Here is a 5,493-nt window from a genome sequence, read left to right as displayed (position 1 = left end):
TTCCGATCTACCCTGGTCTGGAGGATTAGAGCAATCAAAGTTGTGCTTGGCCCAGACGAGGAGCGCGCTGGGGAAAGTGCAGTGTCCTCTTTGAGCAGAGTGAGTCCAGGCTTAGGCCCTGCAGCTTCTGCCTCAGTCCCGGCCCCTCCTGCCTTTTTCCTGCCTCCTGCAGGCTGCCTTTTTTGCTGAGATGGAAAATTCCAGAGTGGTGGCCCTGGAGGGTGGACACTGGGCCCCGTGAGGGGCCCAGTGAGGGCAAGCACTCAGGAACTGTCTGCAGATAAGACAAAGGCTCAGTCTCCCGGGCCTTCCCAGGAGAGACGCTGCTGGTCTCTGCTGGTTGAGCCCAACTCTGGGTCTTCTGCAGGTTCCTGAGAAACGGCACGTGTGAAGCCCCACGAGCTTTTTAGGGTGTAATGCGCTCAGGCAGTGCCCCATCTCTCACTGGCTGGCCGTGGATCCGAGTGAATTTGGCCCCAAATTTCTCTGACCCCAGGTGGCTGATATTCAGAGTGGGGCTCCAGGGGTGGGAGGGTGCGTCTGTCTCTTAAGGAGGAAGGAGCTGGCGCCCCCAGCAGGCCCCGAGGCAGGTGCGCTGTGTCCCTGTGGCACCTGTTCTGAGGGTCCCCGCTTGGGTTCTGCATGGGCCTGTGCTGCCCTGTCCCTTGAATCTGCGGCACTCTGTCTTCTCTAGGAGGTGTCCCCAAGCCCCTCTGCGGCCCCCGTCACCCTGCGGCTCCTGGGGTCTGTCTTTGATGCCAGACACGGTTTGCCCCCACAGTTTTGGCAATTGGCCCTTCAGCTGATTGCCCAGGACCTGCCTGAGCCAGTCCCTGAAGTGTTCACGACCTGCACCCAGCGGACCCCTGCTCCTCAGCCCCTGGGACACCCGGGCCCTGCCCTGCTCCCCACCAGGCTCCAGGCCCCTCCCTGCCCCAGACGCTGGTCCTCTGTGCCCCACGAGGCGTATCTTGTCCTTCACGAGCACCTGGGCTGCAGGGGTGGCTTCCTTCTGGGGAGACGGTGGCCGGGATTGAGGCTCTGGGCCTGGAATTACCCTGGTGTTCTCACAGAGGGGCACTCGGAGAGGAGGAACCAGCCTCTGCCTGCCCCCGCATGGCTGCAGGAGGGAAGAGTGGCTCTGCAGCCTGCATTCTCACACCACCCTGTGGACATGAGTACGTGTGCAGAAGTGCTTGTGTGTGCAAATGTGTGTGTGTGCAAGCGTGTGCAGACGTGCGTGCATGTGCAGACTACTGCGAAAACGTGAGACATGTATGTACAAGCATGTGCAGACTGCATGTGCAAGTGTTGCCTGTGAAGGCATGTGTGTGTGTGTAGATGTGTACTCACGTGCAAATGTGTGTGGTGTGTGCAAACGTGTGCAAGTGCGTGCACAAGTGCATGTGGATGTGCAACTGTGTGCATGCAGATGTGTGCTGTGCAAGCGTGTGTAGACGTGTATTGCAAGTGTGTGCAGACTGCATGTGTTGGGTTGCACGTGTGTTCACAGATGTGTGTGCTCACGTGCAAGCATTTATGTGTTGTATGCAAACATGTGCGAATGTGTGTGTGTGTGCATGCAGATGTGTGTGAGTGCAAGTATACATGGAGTAGCGTGTGTTGTGTGCAAACGTGTGCATATGCAAATGTGTGCATGTGTGCAAATGTGTGTGTGTGAGGCAGAAGGAGAGGAGTGTGACCAGGCTGGGTCCCTGGGTGCAGCGCCCGTCATAGGCTCCGGTTGGCAGAGCTGGTCCATCTTCGGCCCCAAGGCCCAGCGTGGATGGACCCGCCCTCCCCTGTGCCTCGGACAGGCACTGGATATGCGGCCACAGGAGACCCACGTCCTGGGCCTGCAGAGGCCGAGGGCCCCCGGTCGTGACACCGGAACAGGCTGGACTGCGGTCCCCAGCTGTCGTCCACGTCACTCTGCTCACTGGACCCCCTCCACCCCAGGGAACACCCTCCCCAGCTGAGAGCTGCCATGACGTCAGGACCAGAGATGAGGTGGTGACGTGTGGGCATGAAAGGCCCCTTTGTCCCTGGAACAAGGTGGCCCAGCCCTGTGCCGCTGACTGCCCCCACAGGAAGTGGGCTGGGGCTGGCTGAGCCGAGCTCCCAAGGCCAACAGAAGGCCTTGTGTGGTTGCTACTGGCCATCCAGCACCCTCAGCAGGGCCGGTGCCCACACACCAGGCTACCTCTCTGGGTGGGAGCAGGGTAGTGGTCAGGGAGTCGGTGTGTCTGTCTGTCCTGCAGACACATCCGCGTGCCTGCTCCCTGCCAGGCAGCCCTCACAGCGGTCCCACGTGTGTGGTGATGAGTGTGCTCAAGCATCCGTGAGTGTGAGTGCAGGCTGGGTTGCTTCAGTTGTGTCCGACTCTGCAGTGCTATGGACTGTAGCCTGCCAGGCTCCTCTGTCCATGGGACTCTCCAGACAAGAAGACTGGAGTGGGTTGCTATGCCCTCCCCAGGGGACCTTCCCCACACAGGGATTGAACCTGCGTCTCTTGCGTCTCCTGCCTTGGCAGGCGGGTTCTTTACCACCAGCGCCGCCTGGGAAGCCCCGCATTCATGTACACGTGTGTGCATGTCAGTGTATGTAGCTGTGCACACATGAGCCGTTCCCCACATATAGGCGTGTGCGTGTGTTTTGGGTGTTTCCACGTGTGAGTGTGCTCCATCTAGGGCCTCTGCATCCTTTTGCGTGTTTCCACGTGTGCGTGTGTGTGTGTGAACATGTGTGTGCAGGCTCTGTGCTTGCAGCATGGGCAGGACCTCTGTCCCTCCCCCTACCTTATCCCTCACCCCTCAAGCTTTCCTCCCTCTCCCTGACCTTCAAATGTCCTGTCACATTTTGGGGCTCCCCCATGACCGTTGGGGCTGTGTGCCCCCATCTCCCGGAGGGGATGGAGGCTTGGAGTAAGCAGCCCTCACGTGAAGCTTCAGGGAAGATGAATGGGGCTCGTGGCCTTGACCAAGGGCCTGGAGCCGTGCCCACTGCAGCCTGGGGGCGGGCTCCAGGGGACTAGCAGGCATCCCAACCCTTGGCTGTGGGGAGGTTGGCTCCATCTCCCCCAGCATCTGTCCACCATCTCTGGCACCATGGTCAGCGGCCGAGAGTGGCTTCTGTCCTCACTCAGCTGTGAAGGACGTGTGTTTGGGGTGTGGCCTGGCCCAGCCCTGGGCCGGGTACTCCATCTACAGCTTCTCCTCTCTCCCCACAGTCACTGAGCTTCCCGGGGAGGACAGAGCCTATGGTGGGTTGAGGGGGGCACCCCGGGCTCAAGGTCCTGGCTGGCACAGCAGGGCAGATTGAATCCATCCATCCCCACTCCGTCATCTGGTCCTGCAACCAGCCAGGGCAGCGTCGACATCAGAAGGAGGACTCTGGCGTTGCCCCCTGGTCTGGGACGACCACTTTCTGGATGGCTGTGGCCTCTCCTAGCAGGGCCTCACCCCAGCCTCCTTGCCTCCTGGTCTGCATGTCCCTCTTGCAGCGAAGAGCAGGCCTGTTGCCTGAGAAGGCCAAGTTCCTGCTCTGGTCCCTGGGCCGCCAGGGGCTGGGTCCCCGCCCCCCCGATGGAGGTCTCTGAGCCGGGCACAGTGGCCTGACAGCATCTCCCTGGGCGTAGCCCCGGGACACAGAGGGGAGCACAGATTCAGACTTTTCTAACCACACGTGAGCCTCTTCTCACCCCGCGTGTCCTGGTTGATCCCAGAGAAACCCTCCCTTCTTTCTTTAATTCGTCTTGATCTTCTCTATGCTGTGCACACAGGATTTCCAGGGATTGGCAGGGTGTGTGTTTCAGTCTCGCTGCTCCATGGGTTTAAGGTTTGTGCTTGTTGCAACGACAAGGTTTTTGTGAATCTTTTACTGCCACCAAAGTGGTGCACTGGGGACTTCCACCGGAATGAAGTGCAGACGAGGAGAGGAGGCCCGAGGGGGGCGTGCTGGGGGCGCAGCCGTCTCTGCCTAGTGCAGACGAGGAGAGGAGGCCCAAGTGGGGCATGCTGGGGGCGCAGCTGTCTCTGCCTGCCAGCCCTGGGGGCTCCGAGGGACACGAGGCAGTGGGCGGACTTTGTCGTTCATCTTGGAGCCGTGTCTGGGGCATCCCCCTCACCCTTCGGGGGAGCAGAGCCCGTCTCTTCCTCCGCGGGAGCTGCCACTCAGCTGGACTGGTTTTCCGCTCTGACTTCAGCTGCATGAGCGGCTTTTCTGAGCCGTGGGGTCTCCCAGGCTGTCTGCTCAGGCTCAGGCTGCAGCGACAACTGGAGGCCGTGGGGCTTGAGCAGCAGAAACTCCATTTCTTGCAGCTCCGGAGATGGGAGGCTGTGGTGCAGGTGCTGCTGACGGGCTCCTGGCGGCACCCCCTCCTCACTGTGTCCACGCAGGGGAGGCTGGTCTTGCTGAGGTCACTTCTCTTAAGGGCACTGATTCCGTGGGGGGAGGCCCCACCCTTGTGACCTTGTTTAACCTCAGTTAAACAGGATCTCTAAAGATCCCGTCTCCAAGCCCAGCCACCCTGGGGTCATCCTGTGACTTTGGTGGGTCACGGTTCTGTCCATAGCTCGGCCTAGAATGGAGCTGGTCTCAGGCTGACTGACCGGTGACCATGGATAGTGAGATGCCTGGGGTGGGGCCGTGGGGCAGCACACACCACAGAGCCCTCTGCTGTGCCCGCAGCGGGCATCACTAATCGGTCCCAGGACACTCTCCCCTGTGTTCAGGCAGCTCCTGCTTATCTGTCAGAATTGACACCAAGGGGTCACCTGGGATGCCGTCCTTGTCTGTCTTCCAGACCACCTCCCAGGGCACCCATTGTTAAGACTCACCGAGTCCTGCTCCCCTGCAGGGGCCCCGAGGCCCAGGCCCCCATGGGGCGAGGCTCCCGGGTCCCCTGTCGCTTTGCAGGGACAGTCGCTGCCTGCGTGGCTGTCGCTTTGCAGGGACAGCCGCTGCCTGCGTGGCTGGTGCTGTGCTTGCTGTCCTCTGTGAAAAGAGAAGCGCCAGGAGGCTGCAAAGGTTGCTGAGAATTTCGAGGCGTAGGAAGAACAGCGTGGGCCCCGTGGGCTGCGCCCCGCCTGGGTCTGCAGCCACCACAGCGATCACCTCTGGAAGGACATGGGTCACTTGGTCCTAATTCAGAAACGACCCGCAGTTCCCAGGTTCCTTTAACGACATGTCCGTTAATATGATCTGTGTTCTTTCCATCACATAGCCCCTCCTTCCAGGGTTTCCATCAGTGAGGGGTCCCCAGCCCCCCGACTGCAGCCACAGAGCAGTGGTGGGTTTCGTCCTCTGGGGGCTCACCGCCCCGGGACATATTCTGAGGGTTCCCCGCCCCGGGACGGCCTCTGGGGGCTCACCGCCCTGGGACATATTCTGGGGGTTCACCACCCCAGGATGGCCTCTGGGGGGTCCCCTTTGTGGATGAGGCTCTGGGAGTGCTGTGGTCACTGTTAGATCTGCCAGACTTCCCCGCCCGCC

The 5,493-nt window shown here is 60.8% G+C and overlaps 1 protein-coding gene across 1 annotated transcript in view; it reads left to right on the top strand.

Moving 5' to 3' along the window:
- Nucleotides 1–5,493, top strand: part of LOC104990090 — a 51,018-nt gene that overhangs the window by 39,523 nt on the left and 6,002 nt on the right. The gene's annotated exons all lie outside the window — the stretch shown is intronic.

This window comes from Bison bison, unplaced genomic scaffold, assembly GCF_000754665.1.
Source record: "Bison bison bison isolate TAMUID 2011002044 unplaced genomic scaffold, Bison_UMD1.0 scf7180017864169, whole genome shotgun sequence".
Lineage (NCBI taxonomy): Eukaryota > Metazoa > Chordata > Mammalia > Artiodactyla > Bovidae > Bison > Bison bison.
Note: the sequence above shows the minus strand (reverse complement) of the source record. Positions and strands in the feature narration are given on the sequence as shown.